Source organism: Caretta caretta, chromosome 2 (assembly GCF_965140235.1).
Source record: "Caretta caretta isolate rCarCar2 chromosome 2, rCarCar1.hap1, whole genome shotgun sequence".
Lineage (NCBI taxonomy): Eukaryota > Metazoa > Chordata > Testudines > Cheloniidae > Caretta > Caretta caretta.
In genome coordinates this window covers 121,512,931-121,536,293 of record NC_134207.1, presented here as the reverse complement: position 1 = coordinate 121,536,293, position 23,363 = coordinate 121,512,931, and the positions used below count along the sequence as shown (strand labels likewise).

General features: G+C 38.6%; 1 protein-coding gene across 2 annotated transcripts in view; it reads left to right on the top strand.

The window, feature by feature from the left end:
- The window catches only part of GMDS (GDP-mannose 4,6-dehydratase), a 551,379-nt gene that overhangs the window by 200,461 nt on the left and 327,555 nt on the right, over positions 1-23,363 (top strand). The window lies entirely within an intron of this gene.

Below are 23,363 nucleotides of genomic sequence, written 5' to 3'. Positions count from 1 at the left end.
TAAAAATCCCACAAGAAAATAAGTTTTCCAGCAAGCCAATCATTCTCCAAAGAAACCACATTAATTTTTGTTTGTTTTGTTAAAAAATAATAAAGACAAAAAGCTGAATAATCCTGGGGAATCTGAGTGGTTATAGCCTCTTTGTGCCATCAGAACAACACTATTTCTCTTCAGGAGGTTTCAGAAAATTTGGAGTAAATATCTTGTGCCTTAAATGAGCTGGAATTTTCATAGGGTGTTGAGATTGTTTCCTCACTGTCTAATTCTTCTCAATACTAAGTGATGACACATTTTACATTTTTAAAGTAAATTATTTGGCCTTTATGTGTATGTATATCTTTCACAACTGTCAGGCTCTACTTTCTCTACTTACCTGGCTGGAATCTTTGTCAGACCATCTTGCCTGATTGCATCTTCTGACTCAATCAGCAAAGAATTACAGGATGAAAATAAACTTAATCACAATCTGCATAGTTTTGTGGTTTTATAGGTCTTGTCAAATAAACTTAATATCCTTTTTTGACCAGATTTAGAATTTGGGTCATAAAGGTGTTGATTTAATATATAGTACTTAAACTTCTGTAAGGCATTTAACTTAGTACTGCATGACATCCTACTTCCAAAAAAAATTAGTACTATACAGAATCAACATGGAGCCTGTTAAAAGGACTAAAAGCTGACTGATTAAGATCTCACAATGTAGTTGCTAATGGAGAATCATCAATGAGTACAGATGCTACTAGTGGAGTTCCAGAGGGGTCTGTTTTTGCCCCAGTGTTATCCTATGCTTTTATCAATGGTATGGAAGAAAGTATAAAATCACTCCTTATGAAGTTTTCAGATAACACACCGATTGATGGAAGAGCTATCTGGGTCACTTGGTAATATGAGGCCAGTCAAACAATGTGCATTTTAGTCGAGCCAAATGTAAGGACGTACATCTAGAAATAAGGAATGGAGGCCATTTCTTCAGGATAGAATCATAGATGGAGGCCTGTGTCCTGGAAAGAGAGTGTCATGGCAAATAATGAACTGAACATAAGCTATCGGTTTGATGCTGTGGCAAAAAAAGGATTAACACACTCCTTGGGTGTATAAACGGGAGTATTTTGTAGAAATAAGGGGTAATATTAGCTCTGTAAGTAGCACTGGTAAAACCATTACTGGGATACAGCATCTGTACTGACGTCCATGCTGAAAAATTGGAGAGGGTAGGTAGAAGAGGTACAAGAAGGATTTAAGGTCTGGGAAACCTGCTGTGCAGAGAGAGACTTAAGAAGATTAATCTCTTTAGTTTATTGAAGAGGACGTGATGATGATCTAGAAGTACCTACAGTGGGAAAAGATATTTGATAGGCAGTAATACTGAGATCCAGTGCTAAATAATGAGGCTAAATAAATTGAAACTGGAAGGGGTGAATTTTTAATGTGAGGGTAATTTAAATATTGGAATGACTTTGCATGGGGATGTAGAGGAACCACAAGTTATTGAGCCTGATACAGAAATCACTGAGTGAAAATGTTGAGGCCTGGGTTACGTGATATTGTTTCATTTTTATATATATATATTATAGAAGGGAAAAATAATCCATGGCTCTGTTACTAATAACTTCAACAAATTTACTCTGAATTCAGAGTTTTGTCTTCTCTCCTGGCAATGTCTGAGCAGATTGTGCTTTCCTGATTTATATGTCATTCAAAAGCACTTGAAATTTTTTTTTCTCATCTGCGAGCTGAAACTGACTCTGTGGACTGAACACAAGCAGTTCAGTATATGAATTAAATATTTGATTATATGTCTACATTAATTGCAGTTTGACCACATGCTAATGTCTCTTCTGTGATTGGATGAGCATAACTCTTGCAATCAAGACAAGGTTTGAAGCCACCATTAGACTACAGATCTCTTGGAAAGGAAACAGGAACTAGGAAACTTCAGAATTCAGTCAAATCTTTTCCTTTCTGGTGAGCGCAGACCTTGCCCAAGACATTATTCAGAGGGGGGGAAAAAAACAAGCTACATTAAGATTTACTGGCTGGGTTTCAATTTTAATTTTGTCTTCTAACATTCACACAGTTAAATACCTGTGCATTCATGCTTCTAGTTAGATGCTTGTCTCACTCCTTTAATCGTTTTTTTATGAGGGGCTTTGTATGAAGTCTACCCCTCTGCTGGGCCAACCAGTGTCCCATCTCATATACAGTACACCATTTCAAGAGTGATTAATGGAATATATTTGTTAGTAGTATTTGGATACAACAACCTATGATAATAACACTTTATCCAAACTGAAAGAATTTTAACTACTTGTTGAGTGGGCTAAACTGCCATTGGCCCATAGAAGTCAGTGGTTCTCTGACAGTTTACATCACCTCCTTTATTTGTTTTTCACCTTTAATGCCAATTACATACTTTCTGTATATCGCTCATTATTTCATTGACACTTTTTCTTTATGGTCCGTTTTTAGCAAGTTTCACTTTCTGACTCATGCACTAGCTCAGTGGTGCAACATTTAGGATGCAAACACTGAAGTGTAATGTTTAAATTAAAAACCTCTCTTCTTTGGGAAATTTCTATTCATTCTGTGTTTCATAAAACCAGTTGTTTACAAAACCTAAATTTCAAGTCTAATCAGTTTATCAGTGTTATTTGTTACTTATATAATGCCCTGGTGTGTCATGCTATACAAATTCACTCACTCACTCACACCAATACAGAGTAAGGGACCCATAGCTCAAAATGCTTTCAATCTTAAAAGACAACATACAGACTATGGAACAAGAGCGATGATCTAGCACTGTATTTTTACTGTTTATAGGGAATTAGAGATTCTGTTACCTGTGTTACAGAATTTAAAACGCCGCATGGGTCACATAGGTTTTTAAATCTATTTTTAACTCCACAATTATCAAACCAAACTTACCAGACCACCTAACAAACTTTCCAAAAGAGTCAGATTCCCAGTCCCTATTGTGCACAATATAATTAACCGGATCTGAACTTTTTAGGACCAACTGTTTTAAAGATATGGTGTTCCCAAAAACATTGGCACGTTTTGCAAAACCTTTGTAGGTGTCTCTCCCCCTCTCCCCCGCCCATATTTGCACTCCTGATTACTTCCTTTCATCCCCCTATTTTCCTGGGGGGAAATCTTTGGCAAGGACTATACTTCTAAACCAATGTTGAATTTTTGTTTGTTTCTTGTTTTGGCAAGCTTTGGTGACAAGGGATATGGACTTAAATCAGCTACTATAGCAATGGCTACAACAAGAGAACCTAGCAGATACCTTACTTAGGTTAGATAGAATATAGTCACTATCTTTTCTAGGGAGACAGATTGCTACCTCTCCACACTCTTGGTTCCCTTTTTGAGATTATGTTAGAGGAGTTAATGAATGAAAGTAAAGGTTGGGGGCAAATATCTGACAGTTCAATGAGACGAAAAAATTGAGAAGAGAATATTTCAGCACCAGATTTATCAGGCTGAGACTGTTTGTGAGGACTATAAGGCAGGCATGTTGTTGGATAGATGATCTGAACCAGCGCCTGCTCCAGTCAGCCAAACACTCTTCAGTTAATTCATCACAGCTCTAGAGCACTTCAATTCTGCATACTTAAAAGGTTAAGGTAGTAAATAGTTTATTGCCACTGAGGCCTGTTGCACATTGATCATTGTTGAATTCTCTGTTTAGATGTAAGATCTTTTGAAATATACACTGAAGGTTTAGTCTGAGAGTAGGATAATTGCCTGGAGGGTTTAAAATTTGAAAGCAGACATTTCTACAGCCAAAATGTAATAGGCTGCCCAGACAGACTAGTGTGAAACAATAGTTATATTTTTGTAGGTACTGTATGAAGCAATATGAACAGTGACTATTTGAATTGGGGACGGGTTAAATCATTATGCAGCTTCCCCTTTTATGTCTATCCATTACCTTTTTCTTAGTGTTTTATTATCAAATTTTTGCAGTGTATGCTGTAATTTTGAGCAGTTGGCTCCTGTCCTAGACTTTGTGTTGGAGTGTTATTAGTTTATTCATCAAGAATGTAATTAAGCTTCCTCAGTACATGCTACTGAAACACTGTAGTTACATACATTTCAGAATAAAGTCTCGCTGTTTGTAGTTTAATGTTGTTTCAACAACGCATTTACTTAATGTATATAGGTTTTCCTTGTTTTTCATAGAAGCACTGAATGCAGCATTTTTGAGAATTTGTTGGTAGTTTTTTGTCTATACATAGTACTGGTTTTGTGCCTAACCAGCAATGCAACAATAGTATCTGCCAGATGTGGCTTAATGGCTCCTGGCTTTAGATCCAAATTCACCTAACTTCTACTATTTTTTAAGAAGTTACATACACATATAAACTATCTCACACTTACACTAGTACCCTTTCCTATTACCATGTCACTGGTTTTTAATTGCTATTTTCAAAATACATTCCTTGGTTCTCTTTAAAAATAATTAAATCCTACAAATTTAGGCTGCGGTCCTTTAGTGGGGCTCTGCACAGGTGCAGAAATCCAACTGTGAGAAGCAACTTGCAGCATGGTGGATTAGTTAAGAAAATTTATGCTTGTAAAGTTCAGATCAAAATTAAAGAACATGTTGCTAATTTGTTTCTAAACATTTAGTGAGCTGCACTGCTTTTAAAAAGGTCAGTTGTTAACAAAGCACATTAACAGAGATACCTCAATCATTTATTATCCTAACCACACCGAGTAGCTAGGATATATTTTATATACCATATTGTGGTAAATGTTGACTTTTAAAGTGGGTTTGTATTGTGAACAGTGGCACTGTAAAAACACAGTTTCTTATTCAACATATATGCTTCCTGTGTGTTTTTTTAAAGATGCATCTGCTGACTTCAGTGACACAAAATAAAAATGTTTATTTCTGTTAGCCCTGCAGAGCTCAAAGAGAGGGAGCTGAAGTGGATTTCTTCTTATGGCTCATCAATGGAATTATTTTACTATATCCAGTTAATTACTCCTGTGCAACTCCATTGAAAACATTGTGGGTGCAAAGGTGTCAGTGAGGTCACTTTTAAAACAGTGAGTTTGCACAGGTATAATATGTCAAGGTTCCTCCCCCACTCTGAACTCTAGGATATAGATGTGGGGACCTGCATGAAAACCTCCTAAGCTTACTTTTACCAGCTTAGGTTAAAACTTCCCCAAGGTACAAATTAATTTTATCCTTTGTCCTTGGAATAACCACTGCCACCACCAAACTCTAACTGGGTTTACTGGGAAACGTAGTTTGGACACGTCTTTCCCCCCAAAATCCTCCCGACCCTTGCACCCCACTTCCTGGGAAAGGTTTGGTAAAAATCCTCACCAATTTGCATAGGTGATCACAGACCCAAGCCCTTGGATCTGAGAACAATGAAAAAGCATTCAGTTTTCTTACAAGAAGACTTTTAATAGAAATAGAAGTAGATAGAAGTAAAGGAATCACCCCTGTAAAATCAGGATGGTAAATACCTTACAGAGTAATTAGATTCAAAACATAGAGAATCCCTCTAGGCAAAACCTTAAGTTACAAAAAAAGACACACAGACAGAAATAGTCATTCTATTCAGCACAATTCTTTTCTCAGCCATTTAAAGAAATCATAATCTAACACATACCTAGCTAGATTACTTACTAAAGTTCTAAGACTCCATTCCTGGTCTATCCCCAGCAAAAGCAGCATATAGACTGACACAGACCCTTTGTTTCTCTCCCTCCTCCCAACTTTTGAAAGTATCTTGTCTCCTCATTGGTCATTTTGGTCAGGTGCCAGCGAGGTTACCTTTAGCTTCTTAACCCTTTACAGGTGAGAGGATTTTTCCTCTAGCCAGGAGGGATTTTAAAGGGGTTTCCCTTCCCTTTATATTTATGACAATCCAGTTAATTACTCCTGTGCAACTCCATTGAAAACATTGTGGTTGCAAAGGTGTCAGTGAGGTCACTTTTAAAACAGTGAGTTTGCACAGGTATAATAGAGGGCTTAATTTGGCTTGCAGAACCTCTCTTACTGGGGATGTGGAAGAAGGAAAGCACACAGTTTGACTTTTAGATCCCTGGTTGAGTCTGCAAGACTGGAATATTGGATACACTAAGTATATCTGATCTGCGGTCATTGAACATGGTACCTCGTTATGTCATTCTGTAGAGTAAAAGTGAGCTTTAAATCTGTGTGATGTGCTAAACAGAGTGAGACTCGTTGACAATGTGCTGTGATTAATAAAACTTGTTTAGAAAAGTTAATTATAAAACCAGAAAATGTATTCTCGTCTCAGTGGGCCATTCATGCATGTAACTCTCAGTGCATCAGTATAGGAACGGATCTAAATAGAATGAAAAATCTGAACAATATTAACCTTGATCTTTAGTGGGTCAATCTTGCCACAATAGGTTAAAAAAAATCTGGTCTTCTGTCAATGAAGCTATTTGCATTAAAAAATTGGGCCAGATTCTGCCATGCTTACTCATACTGAGTAATATTTTACTGTGTGTAGTCCCTCTGATAAAGCTGGCAGAACTTGGTCCTTTGTATAGGGGGAGAAAAACTAGACTCCTAAATTTAAAATAAATTTAAATGGTTCATTATATGGAAGCAGAGACATTAAGAGAGCAGGATAAAAAAATAAAAACATTAGTTTTATGCTTTTGTGGAGAACAGTTTTCCTTAAAAGGATCAACTTGTGGTCACAGGAGGTCTAGATTTTTACCTCTTTTACTATGCAGTCAATAAAATTTCCTTAAACAAATTGAACAAACATACATTTCTGCAATTTTTTTAAACTTGATTTAGCTAATATATTTAACATTCAATATCAGAAATAGAATGTACACAGATAAACTGACAAGTTACAAATACTTCAATGCTGTTTTTAACAAAAGGCAGGTGTTTAAAAATCAGTTCTTCCTCTTTGTATCTTCCAAGATTTGATTCAGGATTCTGTTATGCTGAACATCACACCCTTAAAAAAAAAAGATTCTTAACTGATAAAAATAAAATAATGTCTCCTGACTTTTGGGGGTGGGGATGGGTGGGCATGTTGCCTCTTAGGATATTTTGCTATACTTTTTTGGAAGATGGCAACCATTAAAGTGCTGAGTGGTATATAAATATATTATTATTAAAAATGTTTCTAGTACTCATAACTTTGTAAAAAGCTGTAATTTTTAAACAACGATATTACAACTTGTTGATGTGAACCAGTGGCTTGGATTATTTTTGGAGAAAAACAAGAAGTTTGAGCTATGGTTGCTGTATCATTTTGGCCTATTATCTTATTAGATCTTATGGCTGGATATATCATCATTCACTTCTGGTCCTAAAACATTGTATAATATTGTCATGTGCTTGTAAAGAGCTGAAATGTTTTCCCACAGTGTTGTGAAATAAGTGATTTTATATATATATAATAATAAAAAATCTGTGTAACTAAGAGATAATTTATAAAGTGTTTTGGTATCCTTCAGGATGAAAGGTGCCATATATGTATGGTAGGTGGATGTGTAGCATGTTGTTAGACTGATATATATTATATACTTTTATATGTGCCGTCAATGTTTTGTATATAAACCTTACAAGTATTTAGCATGCAGGAAAATGGGGTATCTGCGCTTGTCTGCTGGGGTATAATTTTGTGCACTCACCATTAATATGAATGGGATTTATGCAGCTAAGCTCATATGCATGCAAATGAGAATTGTGCATGGATAACAGCTGGATGAACAGCTGGTATGTATCAGAATCTTATCACTATTTAATCAGTTTTTTTAGTGCTATCCACTTAACTTTTAGGAGGAGCAAACACATTTAAAAAGGAGTACAGCGGGTTTTAAGTAAAATGCCAGAAAACTACAGGGCTCTCAAGAACACTTTCTGTGAAAGATGGGAGGCAATGTGAGACAGGGAATTGGGGCATGACAGCCTTCGAGGATAACACAATTCACCTGAAGTTGCTGTGTGCAGAGTAGCCTTAACCAGGTGATTTTTAGTGGAATTTAATGTTACTTTCTGTTAATCCCTATTAATCCCTTACTGGAAAACTTGATTTCTTAGGTATTTAAATGGTTTACTTTTTGACTGATCTGCGTCACTGGATGCTATTTATCTTTAATTATTTCTTTATCATACTGACGAGATTCTTGATTTGCTTCTAGTTTATATAACTTGTTAGAAATAAAAAGAGCAATCTAACCATTTGAAATAAGACATGTTCCAGGCTAAAAGACAGGGAACCTTATTTGGTTGAGTTAACAGGAGGAAACATACACAGTTCAGTAATGACAGGTTTCAGAGTAGCAGCCGTGTTAGTCTGTATCCGTAAAAAGAAAAGGAGTACCTGTGGCACCTTAGAGACTAACAAATTTATTAGAGCATAAGCTTTCCGATGAAGTGAGCTGTAGCTCACGAAAGTTTATGCTCTAATAAATTTGTTAGTCTTTAAGGTGCCACAAGTACTCGTTTTCTTTTTACAGTTCAGTAATGTAAACTATCAATCTCATGTTTTTCTTACAGTCAGAAATACATCTCTTATATCCAACCAGATAGCAAAGTGGGAGCTCTAAAGGGTGTGGTTATCATTAGATAATTGCATCCCTGAGGGATCTGAGATCTTCTGATTAATTTCATAATTATGTGTTCAGGGATGAGGTTTTTTTACACCATGGATCCACCCCACAGATCTTACTTTATTGCTTAAATCAGTCTGTGTGCTAAGGGGTTATTTACTATTTCCCTAATATTCCCAAGAGTACAAGCACTACTCTTCCATTCAACTTCCTCCCTTTCTTTCTCTTCCTCCTTTAAAAAGAAAAATTGGCAAGACAAATTGGCAATTATATAATGGCACATTTGGTATTTTAATGCAGAAAGTGTACATTACCATAAAACCTCTCACCCCCAGAGTACTCTTTGTACTTCGGAGAAAATGCTGGATGGTCCCTTAGCATACTTTGCCACTATGAAATTTTTAAATCCTTTCAGTTTTGGGAAAGTGATTACTGTCCTAAACATAACAAATATTGTGTTTGCAATGGTAGGTATAATGTACATTTAGTTTAAATCTGTATAAACTGAGGCCATTCTTAGTACATCATTGATGCTGAAATCCATAGAAATGGAACTTGAAACAGTTACTTACTGAGTTTGTGGGACACTGATATTTTATAATTTAGTCATTTATTGTACTCTTCGTTAAAATTCCATCTTTACATTTTGAACTCTTTGTCTGAAGCTTCTGCAGTTCGGTTCCTGCGAAACCTACCTCTGATACAGGATCAAAAGATAACAGGCACTGCAAAACCAAACCCCAAGCTTTGGCAACTTCACCTCTTCTCCCTACTAATTCAGAGCAAAATTCACTTCTCTCCACATTCCTGCATCTGGAGGGTGGCTCACACTGGTGAAACTTGCTGTATGTCAGGTGTGCCTGGACATAGCATTGTGTGGCCTGTTCAGAAGCTGACTGACCACATTATTGCAACAGATTGCTTTAAACAGCATTTCTGGACTGGGAATCATAACCCACATTTTTCTTTATACCCCATTGCTAAACAGCAGATATACCTTATGTACAATTACCTGTCACATTTGCTGTAGGAGTCTCTCTTGCAGTGCAAATATGTAAACTCTTTGGTAGTTTCCCTAGCGTCTTCAATGCATTTGCTGGCTATTTAGGATTATGTCCCTTGGTTTATTTGATGGATTCAAACTTAGCATGACAAATGCACAACTTGTGCCTTGAGCTCAGTATTCGTCTCTTAATAGCAGTGTCTGGAAACTCTAGCCTTGGTGAACTTCTTGTGAACATTGATTGGTTAGAAGGACACAGAAGCTTAGTACATACACTGTATTCTATGGGCTTGCAAGCATTTGCGGAAAGATGGAAAAATTAGAAGGAAAAAGTGGATGAAAACATGCCATCCTGTGGCATTACTTCAGTGAAGTAAGAATGCTATTGGCATGTGCTCTTAGTTCTAATGTTGCTTGAGTCATATGTTCATTGTCTGATTCAAAAAAGAAAAGCATGATTGAAAAGAAGTACTAATTTAAAATAAAATACTTGTATGCAGTAGAAACAGGATAGTATGAGCCCAAGCTATGCAGTCTTTTAAAGATCTTTTTATACAGAATTTCAAAGTGTGTGTGTCTTGCTTGTGAAAGATGCCATCCCTGCTGATTGTCATGGAGAATGAATTCATACACCACACTGGCAACTCAGGCTTAACTACAAAGCCCCACCCACCCTGTCTCATTCCTAATTTGCAGGGCCCAACTCAAGAGGAGATAGGATAGTCTTCTATGTCCAGTCCACTATGTCTTTAGTGAAGTGTGCTGCAACTCCCGTCAGTGGGGATGGGGGAAAGGAAAGGAGCTAATGGGGCAATTAATGCCATTATGTTTGTATTTTATGCTGTGTACCACCTTATCTGCTAAGAATATGACCTAATTTTTCATACAATTTTTCATTGTCAATAAAGTCTTTTCTCACTGTCATCCTCAGCCAATGACCGGGAGGTGAAAGGCTGTACCTCCTCAGAGCCAGCCAATTCTCTAGAGTTCAATCTTGACAGATTTATAAAATTTTTAAAGAAGTATAGAAACATGGCATGGATATAAAGTGGAGTTTTGTGTAACCCAGTAATTGTTTTTTTATCTCCCAACTCAACAATACAGTAATTCTTTCATCTCTTGAATCCATGAAACTAGAGGGAAATAACCCCCAAAACGTTATGGTCTTATGTTACTATTCTGAAAGCTACATAAGTTGCATACCATTTCTACCTCCAACTGTTTCCCGAATTCTGTATCTTAATGTTCAAATGAAAGGTCGCTATTATTCCTATTTGCTTAATGTTTGTTAGAACATGGTGATGGATGAAAAAGGGACCTGGGGGATGAAACTGGTTGCAGTGCACAAATCCCTTGTAATGTTCTTCTATGATTTCAGGATTCACCTCACAAGTGTCAGAGTTGAAACCCAGCTTTTTAGATGAGTGCCAATCTGTTCTTATGTGTGAATTGTGGTGGAGCCACTTAAATTTTCAAAATAATAATTTTTAAAATTCCCATTAAAGGCAAATCAGATACCAGCTGCGGATCTGACATTTTTTGATTTATGAGATGGTGTCCTCCTTGTTCAGTAAAATAATAATAATAATAATAATAATTAATTAAACAGAAGGGTTTAACAAATGGGTCTTGTCCCTGAAAACTGTTGTCCTCCCTCGCCCTCATACCTGTCAAGCCCACATGGATTATCTGGTTCATCCCACAGATTTCTGGTTACTGACCCACATCCCTCTGAGTCAGATAATTTCATTAAATGGAGAATTTTGTGCGGGGGTTGCTATTGAGTTCACAGAGGTGCTTGCTTTCACATAGAAAGAACAGCAGTCATCTTCCAGAAAATATACAGCTGGAGAAAATGTAAGGATTTTGCATTTATGCATAACCACATTGAAACTGCAGCGACAGCAATGGTGATGGTAAGAGTGCAGTGCACTTTGTTAATGTCTTCCATATCAAATATCTTCTGTAGCATCCTACATGCAGTAATGAATGAAGCCTTTCCCTTTAAGGCATGTCATGATTATTATCCCCATTTTACAGATGTGGAAACCCAAGTCACAGAGACATTAAGTTTGTTTCCTTTGCTAAAACACTGAAAGCCTCTTGTAGGCTTACTATTCCACTCCAACAAAGCAGTTGCTATATTAAAGGATGCTAAAAATATTTTAAGCTTAAAATTAGTCATTAACCTGTCAAATATAAGAATACTGTGTCTGTCTGTGTGTATTATAGGTGGGACTGGTAGCGCTGCATGTTGTTAAAGTTGCCCAGCACTTACAAGATCATGTTTTCAGTTGCTTTGCCACATTTTAACAGCTCAGGGTGAAACTTCTATGCCTGGCGTCTGTCTCAAGCTAAATTTTTTGGAAAAATTTCAGCCAAAATAGTTCAGCTATTTCTGAGAACAACATCGGGGGTGGGGAGGAGAGGAGGGGGGAATGAAGAGACATGTTTTTGCCCATATTAATAAACTCTGGTGACCTTTTCCCTGGAATGCTCTAGCACTCCTGTGTATTGGAACAGGGATCTGAAATTGGACAGTGAGGTGGCCTTCATTTGCAAATTAGTGGAGCAGGGGAAGATCTGAAAAGGAGCCATTATGTAGTGGGGAGGAGGGGAATTTGGACTAGCTGTTCAAAAAGATTGGTCAAGGAGTCATGTTGTGGGGTGACACAACGAATGAAAAGCCTGGGACTGGGAGCCAGTGGGGTTGGTGAAGGTGTAGTTGTGATTGGAAAATGGGGATGGGAGGGAGGGACTGATTGGATGGGGAGCTGGGATGAAGGAAATGAGTGGCTGGGCAAAGAGATTAGCACTGGGAGTGTGTGAGGAAACTGAGGTAATGATGAAATGTCCAGAAGGGCAGGCTAGGACTGGTTGGGCAAGGAGGCTGTGCCTGGGATGAGAGGCCTGGAGAGTGGTGACTGGGACTCGCTAGGTGAGGAGACGGTGACTGGGATGAGGAGTCGGGGATGGGACAGCAGCAAACCTGGGAAAGGGATAGGTTGGAGGGGAAGGAGCAGAAGAGGTCAAGCTTGAAGAAGTGGGCAGAGTCTGTGCCCACTAGAGCACACGTCCCTCCAGAGCATGGAATGGAATCCAAGATTCCAGTCTCACCATTGCTCGGCTGTGAAACCCCCACTGCTACTGTTCCACCTCAAGAATTTCAACCTGTACTGTTGTATACAGTGTAGTTGTGTTGGTCCCAGGATATTGAAGAGATAAGGTGGGTGAGGCAATATCTTTTATTGGCCCAACTTCTGTTGGTGAGAGAAGAAGGACTCTGTGTGGCTCAAAAGCTTCTCTCTCACCCAACCTGTATTGCTGACATTTACTCCATTAACTCAAGTAGCAGAGATCTGTGTGGTAGATTTAAAGGTTCCAAACCTTCTGGGGGCCCACATGCCAATATGGTGCCACATTATGGGTTTTCTGTTTTTTCAGTTTGCTTTTTGAAAAACCTTGGACTTTTTTTTAAACATCAAAAGGACAATATTTATATTGCAAAGTCTAGCACTCAGAAGTTAGGAAATGTCAGAATTAAGATTGCCTCATTCCATGCACAGGATGGGTCTGCTCTGAGGAGGAATTGCTCTGTAGTGAAGGAGAATGTTTTCTGTAGAACTCCTGCCTCATCCATTTCAGATGTTGGGAGGTGTATAGTGAATGCGGCAGGGAATGCCAGGAAAGGAAGGGATGGTCTCACGGTGCCCTGGAGAACTGGATTCTAGCCTTGCTTCTGTCAGAGTTTCTGGGCAAGTCACTTAAACCAAACTTCTTAGAGGTGGTAACTAATTCTGTGCTCCTCATTTTCTCAGTGCCTGACTTGAGATCCTGGGGTCTGATTTACAGAAGTGCTGAACATTCACAGGTGCACATGAAGTCAATGGGAGCTGTGCTTGAATATACAAAATGCTATATAATGCTACAGTGTATGCCCCCCCTAGCATGGGTATAAATACCAGTGTAGATGGAGAGGCATTGCTTAGGTGCATAAACATGTCTGACTCTTAAGGGTACATCTACACAGGGATAAAAGACCTGCAGCATGGCCGTGGCTGGCCCAGGTCAGCTGACTCGGGCTTGTGGGGCTTGGACTGCGGGGCTAAAAATTGCAGTGCAGACAAGGCTCAGGCTGGATCCTGAGCTCTAGAGCCTTTCACCCTCTTAGGGTCCCAGAGTTTGAGCTGGAGCCTGAGACCGAATATCTACATCAGTTTTTCAGCCCTGGCGCCCGAGCCCCACAAACCTGAGTCAGCTGACCTGGGCCAGCCGTGAGTTTTTTACACCAATGTAGACATACCCGTACAGTATGTGCCCTAGACAGCTCTCTCCATGCCCAAGCAATGCCCCCACCCCCATCTACCCTGCTATTGTAAGGGTGCAGATTGAATTAATAGAGGCTCTGCTTTTTGTTCGTAGTTTTCTGAGTGTAAGCAACAACCTGGTAAAAACAGATGCATAATTTCTAGAAACTCCTTTCCTTTTCTTTCCTCTGGGAGGTCTCTCAAGGCCCAGCCATTCTTAATTTTTAAAATTTAATGATTGGCTCAAGTGTATTTAGGGTCTGACTGTCTATCAAAGCTACTTATGTGGCCCCCATTTCTATAGTATATGAACACCTTACGATCTTTAATGTATTTATCCTCACAACACCCCTGTAAGGTAGGGAAGCACTATCATCCCCATTTTAGAGACAGAGAAGCGAGGCACAGAAGGATTAATTCTTGTAGGAGACATTTGTTTTTGTTGTGAAATTGTAATGGCTCATGCACAGTGACGGGTGCAAAGGGTAACTTTACTTCAGGGCACATAAAAGGACTCCCCATTTCAAAATTTGTCCAATTCACCCTCCTCTCATCTCTGTTCATTCAATAGAAAACATCTGGAAAGTTTCAGAGCATCACACTTCAGTGTAGGTTTACAAAATTGAGGATGCATTGAAATTTAGGGGGAGGAGACACTGATTGCAGGTTATTTTCCAGTTTTAATATCTGTCATTTTTTTAGAATCTCAACAGCTGTACAGATCTATTTGTTAAAAAAAAAGAAAGGAAAAAAAAAAGACAAGGACAAAATAATAGGTCATTTGGAGAGAGAATCAGAAAATTTTAGTCAATGGAATTTCACCCAAAAATGAAGAGGAAAAATCACACGAAAAGTTTTGTTTAAAAATGGTTTCCAGTTTTCATCAAGTTCTATTAATTTGTAAATGCCAGTATTTGAGGTGTTCGTTGATTTCTATTTGAGAAATGACCTGATCTAGAAACTCTGCACCTGTTCAGTACATTTTATCTATTTCTGAACCAAGTGTCTTCATACACAGCAAGGGCAATAGTCCATATTCAAGGCTACATACAAGCAAAATATGGAATGTTATTTGTTTTTAAAGCCATTTTTCACTAGAGGAAATACTTTTTTTCACATTTCTTGTGTAACTGAGACACAGCCGAATAGACTCTTTATTGAGCTTTCCAAAACAAGGTCGTTTGGGGCTGAAAATAAGCACGAGAAATTGCAGCCCAAAAGGTGATTTTCTTAAGTGATCAATGACAAAAAGATATGTAGTTTTGCTTTCAGTAGAACACTGATTAAAAAAGAACTTCTGGCAGTACCTCCAAACTTGGCCAAGACGAGGTGTGTGTGCAGAGGATGTATGGAGGGGCCATGCAGTAACTGCATTCTCTGGAGAAAATTTTAGCTTCCAGACAGCATAGCTGTTGCACTGTCCTTTAAGAGGATACAGCATATACTCCAAGTCTGGCCATTTTGTTGGAGAGAAGGAGGGAGGTAGGGATGAGTCATATGCTTGTCTTCACCAGTCTCCTCCTTGTCCCCTTTCAGACAGTTGTTGTTCATGGGGGAATCTTGAGCGAGCAGGAACTACACTTCCAACTGGGACTCTGGCCAGCTCCTGTGCAGGAGCACAGAGGGAATGGGGATTTCTTCTGGCACTTTCAGAATCTAACCTCTTATTTGGAGCATTTATGGACAAACACTGCCATAGGAGTATTTAAGTAAAGAGAGCTACATTTCATTTCACTTCACATTCTCTGTCCCTTGTTCCCCCAGCCCAGTGAGCCACGCTCACCTCCTTTAGATCTGGGGTGTGGACTGGCAAGCTACAACTCTGGCATCAATCAGTATTTCCAAATATAATTTCAACGCTGCTAACAGGCTGAATCAGTAGATGATCCTGCCTACCCATTGCAATGCAGCTGAAAGACTGAAAACGTCTTCCATATACATTAAAATAGGACAGCAAGGAAACTGTTCTGCTTGAGTAACTTACAGAAAATACAATCGGTAATCTGCTTTACTATGTTTGCCACTATATTAAACTCCCTATTCTAAATTTTGGACCGTTATTGAACTATTATCACAATAGACTAATCAGCTGATTACAGTGTAAAAATATTCTTGAAGAGATGTTATGGGTTTTAGTCTCCCAGTAAACAGAAGAGATTAACCTCTTTTTGAAGTTTACGAATAAACTGAGTCAAGCACTTGGGAAGCATTTTTGTTAGGTTATTTCATAATAGATGGATTAAAGGGATGATTGTTTAGAGAGGAATGGAATTGTGGCCTGCAGTTGAATTAAAATCAACAATCCAACTTGCCTTCAGTAGCAGGACTCCAAAAAATGGTGTAATAAACTTTTTTGTTTTTTGTTTTCTGCATTTTGGTGGAGTTTTCATGATTTCATGTATTTAAAAACATTCTTGCTTCATGTTTTGAAAGCATCCAGGGTCACAGGAGGAAATTGTGGAAGAATGTCATACCGTATGAGGTAGAAAAATACATTATAATAATAATACCTGGTTCTAACTTTAATGAGCGTTTTTAAATCCATTTCTTTATCCATAGAGATGTGTGTTGTTTTTTTTTAAAAAAACATTGAAGGAAAATTTCCAAAGTGACTCTTTCCCTCTCACATTTTATTCATGGTCCTTTATTCCCCTGGCACATATAAAGTAAAATGAATTGGCTATCTTTTTACATCTTCCTTTCTAATGTTCTCTAGTGACTCTGCAAGTCACCCCTTTAGCCTTTTTCGAATAGTGTTTAAAGCTTCTGGCACAGCTGGATTTCACTATGTAAGAAAACTTTCAGAGTATTATAGTGTCACTAATCATTGAAGTTACGACATTTCAAAACTCTTCCTGGCTTTGCTACATGCTTATTGTGCTTTAGCAGTGTAAGGTAAACATAGATATGCTCTAAATATCCAGTTAGAAAATGATTTAAAAACTCCCCCCAAAACACGTTTTTCCCCTAAGTTTAAAAAAAAAACCTTTCTGTAATTTGAAACTCAAGCTTCTTTGAACACTTGGTTGGAGATTGTTCTACAAGATAAATTCCTTGCATCACATAACCCTGACGACTCCCCAATTCCATCAAATTAATAATGAATGGATGAGAAGATAAGCAAAACTAATGGGAAGGTTACATTTTTGTGACAAAGGTTTATGGTCATTCTGAATCTCATGTTCTATGAGATCTCTCCTCCTCCTCTTCAGCATTTTATTGCTATCAGATCTGAACATTCCATTATATGAAGCTCTTCTGAGGAGGAGAGATGATGAATGACAAAGGTACGTAGGGCCTGATCCTGCAAAAAGATGTGTGCCTCCAAATTGGTGCTGAGCATCTCTCAACTCCCTCTGTGACAATTAGCTCACAGGATCAGGCCTTAGCTTGCAATCTCAGTGACTAGTATCTACTATTTCCTATTCAAATAATGCTACTTATTTAAACTTAAATACTATAAAAAGATGACAGTCACAACTTACTGCTTTTCTTAAAAAAAATAAAAAAAAAAAATTCTGAGATGACTCAAATATTTTATACAGCCAATGAAGCCTTTGTCTTGTTTAAAATAATTCTGAGAGGCAACTAATACTCTAGTGAAGGAGAGTGATGTTGAAACTTGAAAATAACTAACAGTCAGTGGCTTTTCTAGACAGCACATTTTTCAGCTGTCAGATGTCTGCCAATAGATTGCTTCAAAGACACAGGTGAAAATTGGGTGTGTATGTGTGGGGGGGTACTTACTGGTGAACCAGGCACCTAAATACACCTGCAGTAATGCAGGGGGCTCTCTTAGAGAACCTCTATTATTAAAGGTTTCAGAGTAACAGCCGTGTTAGTCTGTATTCGCAAAAAGAAAAGGAGTACTTGTGGCACCTTAGAGACTAACCAATTTATTTGAGCTGTAGCTCACGAAAGCTCATACTCAAATAAATTGGTTAGTCTCTAAGGTGCCACAAGTACTCCTTCTCTATTATTAAAGTTGCCTGACACGTCCAGTTATAATCCCATGTTTTCAGTTTGCTTTTGTAACTGTCAAACTTTAACTTCTCAGGCTAAATTTTTCCATGCTTACTCTGCTTCAGGTTGAATTTTTCTTTGCTAAAGATGTATATTGGTTAGTCTCTAAGGTGCCCCAAGTACTCCTTTTCTTTTTGCGAATACAGACTAACATGGCTGCTACTCTGAAACAAAAAGAGTGTGGCCATTTTTAATAAAGAGGCAAGGGGAAAATAGGTAGTTTTAACAATGCTAACCCGTTTTTCTTGTTGTTTCTTTGAAGACCTCTGTCACCTCAGAGGTTTGGAGCAAGATCTTGAAATTTGTCAAGGGGATAGTCTTGGAGTCAGAGAGATGCCTTGTACTGTCCCCATGAAAAATTGGCTAGATTGGCCAAGTTATAAACCATGAAAAAAATCACCATTTGAACATATACAGAGGAGCATGTCTTACTGCTAAAAATCTCTGAACATTTCAGCTGCACTGAGCATGCCACAGACACCTTAACTCCAAAAGCCACCTTAGGCTGCTCTAAATTATGTCAGAGACTATTTTAATTACCAGCCAACCAAATTACTGAGTGTAGAAAGGTGTCTTAGAGCCACCACACCTTCATCACTTTTCATCTGTACTACAGCAATGCAATACACTTGGACATAAAACCTTCAGCGCTTAGGGTACTGCAGTTCAGACAGGGCCCTGCAACACATCTCATCTGTAACCTGGGGTACCGCAAGCACATCAGTTCTGTCCTCCACTCCCTATACTGGCTTCCATAGAATACTGAAACACATGGGCCTTATTGTCAAGGTGCTCAATGGACTGGATCCATCGTATATAAAAAAATCGACTGAAGCTCTGGGATGAAGATCTTAGTCAACAGTTTTGCTCCTATGGGACAATGGAACTTTCTACCATCGGGGTAAAGCTCACTTGTGTGGAAGATGGATTTCTCTGGGGCTGATCTGAGACTATAGAATTAATTCCCACTGGAACTAAGGTCCATCACAAACCTCAGCACCTTCCACTACGAGTGCCAGGCATGTTTCTTTGACCTTGCCATCTCTAACATCCACATGCCATGCGTGCTCACCACCTCTAATCAACAAAATGTTCTGCTACACATACAGTTTTCTGGGGAGAGGATGAGAGAGAGAGAACAAACTATGTGTAACCAATATTAGTCACGTTGCTTAATGCACTACTGGAAGGATGTTGAGATAACTGGGGCAGGAATCAGCAACCTTTGGCACATGGCCCACCAGAGTAAGCCCCCTGGCGAGCCGGTTTGTTTACTTGCCATGTCCGCAGGTTTGACCGATCACGGCTCCCACTAGCAGTGGTTCGCAGCTCCAGGCCGATGGGGGCTGTGGGAAGTGGCGGCCAGCACAGCCCTCGACCCGCGCCGCTTCCCAAAGCCCCCATTGGCCTGTAGCTCACGAAAGCTTATGCTCAAATAAATTTGTTAGTCTCTAAGGTGCCACAAGTCCTCCTGTTCTTTTTGCATGATTCAGATATTCTTAGGAAAAAAATTCTACTAGGAAATGACACCTCTTTTTTTTTTTAAATAAAAACAACCCCTCCCAGTTTTTTGCCACTGGCAGATTAACCCTGAGAAGTTGAGGGTGGATAAAAGTTAAATTTGTCCGAGAAGAACAAACAAAAAAAAAACTGATGTAGAGCCCTAATACTGCTTGTGTATTTGGAGGATGAGGATGGAGGGGAGTTGGTTTAGCCACAAACTTTAGTTTGATTCCGGTTTTGTTCACTGCATATGGCAGAAGAAGGTGGAGCAACAGTTTTGCTTCCTAAAACAGATGATGGCCCCTTCTCTCTCTCTCTCTCTCTCCTTCCCCTATTTGCTCAGGTTTGGTCTTCAACACCTGTCTGTAGTAGTTTCAAGGGAAGGGATCATACTGAAACAACTTGGGTGATATGTTATTACAGCAAAAGTGTGTGCAAAATTGTATATATGTCTACAAATGCACTTTACAGAGACAAGCATTTCCAGATTAACTTCAGTCTTCTCCGTGGCATCAGACCCCAGCTTCTTTGCATTCGTGAAGAGACTGGCACTGTAAAAAAGTTTGGATGGCTATTTTTTCCTGTTTGTCATTTTCTTCAGATTAAGAAATGCATTTCTGCTATAAAACACCTTGTTTTCTGCAACAGTGAGTGGCAGCCTGATCAGCATATGGTTGGAGATAGGAAGCCATAAATCAACTAAACTCAGTTTACCCACTCATTTGCACTTACTTGTGTTTTTTTTAAAATAAAAATTAATATGGTTAAATTTAAGTACCTCCTCAGATGAATAGTGAAAGCCTGTTCCGGATTAGTTGTACTGCCGCTTCTCACATAGGGGTGAACTGAGCCCTAAAGTAATGTTTATAGTAGTATGTAATAGGTTTTTATTTTTATAGAGTAGTAATTGTACTTTGCACTTAAGATCACCAAACAGCAGATAGCTTAGACTGTGATCTTCTCAGTAGGGCCTGAGGGTGAAATCCTGACACTTCTGAAGTCAGTGGCAAAACTCCCATTGACTTCTGTGGGGTCAGGATTTCACTTATAGTCTGCAGCCCTTACTCTTTTTAAAACAACGAGGAATCCTTCTGGCACCTTAGAGATAGACAGATTTATTTGGGCATAAGCTTTTGTGGGCTAAAATCCAATTTTATGCCCAAATAAAAGTTAGTCTCTAAGGTGCCACAAGGATGCCTCATTGTTGCTGATACAGACTAAAACGGCTACGACTCTGAAACTTGTACTCATGTTAAGTGTCACATTGACCTTAATGGGACTTCTTGTGCCAGTGAGGTCTAGTCACTCTGAGTGTGGGTAGCAGAAATGGGCCTCTATTATTCAAATTCCTTCTTCCCTTGCTGTGCAAATCACGTTTTCATCTGATTCCTCCACATTTATTCATAGTGGGAAATACCTTACTCATGAAATCAGAGTCTGTCTGCTTCAGGAATAAGATACTGCTCAGCTTGAAAATTTTCCCCCGCCCCTAACAAAAATGTTAATTTATCAGATCAGCTGAAAGGGTAAGGAACCTGGGACTATAACTTAGAGAGAGCTTCCATATTATTTAACTCATAACTGATATAATTCAAAGTAAAATTTCACAGCGCAGTCTGTTCTAAGACTAAAAATGCAGGAGGGGAGTCAGAAAAAGGAACAGTGACCTGTTTCTGCCCGGTTTCGAACCGGTGACCTTTTGCGTGTTAGGTGAACATGATAACCACTACATTACAAAAACCCAACTTGAACATATCCTTCGCGTGGTCGTTATTATACTTTATGTAGTGTGTGGTTGTGTATTATTAACAGTTTGGTGTGTCACAGGGCTTCTCTTTTTTTGCTACAGACTTTGCCAAATGCACAGGAATGTTTTCTCTAGCTACAGAAGCTACCTAATGCGATGTCTAGATCTGTGGCCTTCCTGCTCACAAAGCAGTCAGGCCCCCACCCAAGGCTGACACAGCACGGAGTGCATGTGACACAGTGACCTGGCTCGGTCAGGATCGCTAGTGCATTTGAGTTCAAAGTGCTGTCCAGAGCAGTCACAATGGAGCACTTTGGGATAGCTCCCGGAGGCCAATACCATTGAATTGCGTCCACACTACCCCAAATTCAACCTGACGATGTCGATTTCAGCGCTAATCCCCTCGTTGGGGAGGAGTACAGAAATCGATTTTAAGAGCCCTTTAAGTTGACAAAAATGGCTTCGTTGTGTGGATGGGTGCAGGGTTAAATCGATCTAACGCTGCTAAATTTGACCTAAACTCATAGTGTAGACCAGGGCTAAGACCCTCCAATCTAGATGCACTTTAAATGTTGACCAGTCACTATAGATTTTTTTCTTTAAGAGCTCTTACTTGGAGAGGGCTTAGATTTTTTTTATCTTTAATCTTTGATTGGCTTCATAGAACCAGTATGTATAGAGGAAAGGTAGATCATTTGATATTGGACAAATCCTGAATTTTCTGTGGTCCGATTCATTTACAAATCTGTCTATATAATCTACGTAAGGAATTTCTGTTTTATAAAGCTCTGTCTTCTATAGTGCCAGAATGAAGTCACAAAAAATGTCCCATGTTAAGAAGGTATCCAGTTATTTACATGCAAGACATTACTGCCCCTGTACTGTGTAAAGTGTCTTAGAATACATTATTGGAGTTGGAATGTTTAGCTGATAAAGCACACATTTTTCACTTTCATGGCTGCCATTTTAGTCTAACCTGCAGTCCTAATTGAAATGAATTTAGTGGTTTGAGCCTAGTCCCTAGTGAACAATAGCCCACATTACAAAAACACCAAACGCACACAAAGCTGTCAGTTTCTGCTCAAGAGACACTCAGGACTGGGCAAACATGGAGGCAGAATTACCTCACACCCTCAAGAGTGATTTTTTCCAGGTGAAGATTGAGGTCATTCTCAAGGAATAGGGAAAAGCTTGCATTGTGCATTTGGTCTGTGCATAAACCAGTGAGATCAGTTTCTAGTATTGCTATTAAAGGCTCAGTGTTCACTTTGGACAGAGAATTTGTAATTTGGGATTTTTTAGAAAATATTTGTTCTCATCTGAGCTCACCTGAGGTACATTTACAATTTACATGGTAGTCTGCTACGACTTGCATATGAGCAAGGATTATCATCTGGGAATACAGTAGAAATAATATATACTATGCAGGAAATTCTGGCCCCATTGCAGTCGATGGGAGTTTTGTAATTTATTTCATATATACACACACCTCAAATAGTTGGAGGTGGCATCCATATGATAAATTGGAGAGATGTGATAAATATATTTATTCATGCTACTTATCACATTCTTTGACCTTTCAAAGCCCTGAAAAGTTTCAAGCAGCAGCTATGTTTTAAAATCAATCTGTCACAAAATTGTTTATTCCCTCTCTCCACCAAATCAGGGCTTGAATTATGCTGGTTCACACCAGATCAGCAGACTCACTTTTTTTTTTTTAGACTTCCATTTTGTTCTCCAGAATGTCAGGTTTCATTTTTTTTTAAAGTAAGAGCTTGTCTACACAGTAGACTGGAACTGAAGTAGTTATATTGGTTTTAATTAATATCTTCAGTTATTTCAATGGAAGTTTATGTGAGGACCCTCTTATTTTGGAATAACAGTACCTTATTTTCATATAATTTATGTTGTTAAAAATCAGGATTGTACCAAAATAATAGAGGTGTTGCGTTACATTTGACTTGGTTACTTGCTAAGTATGTTATCCAGTTGCTATGCAGACAAGCCCTAAATCTCTAGTTCTTATGATTGCAAGAAAAAATAACACTTAAGTGTGACATGAATGAAATTTTTTCTGCCTGAATCTGCAGAGAACCTGAAACAATATATCTGAAAAATGTAAACTACCTTGTTTGTCAATGGGATAATAGTTCAGATACCCAATAATAGTAATTTAAATGTCATCAATGTTAACTATTTC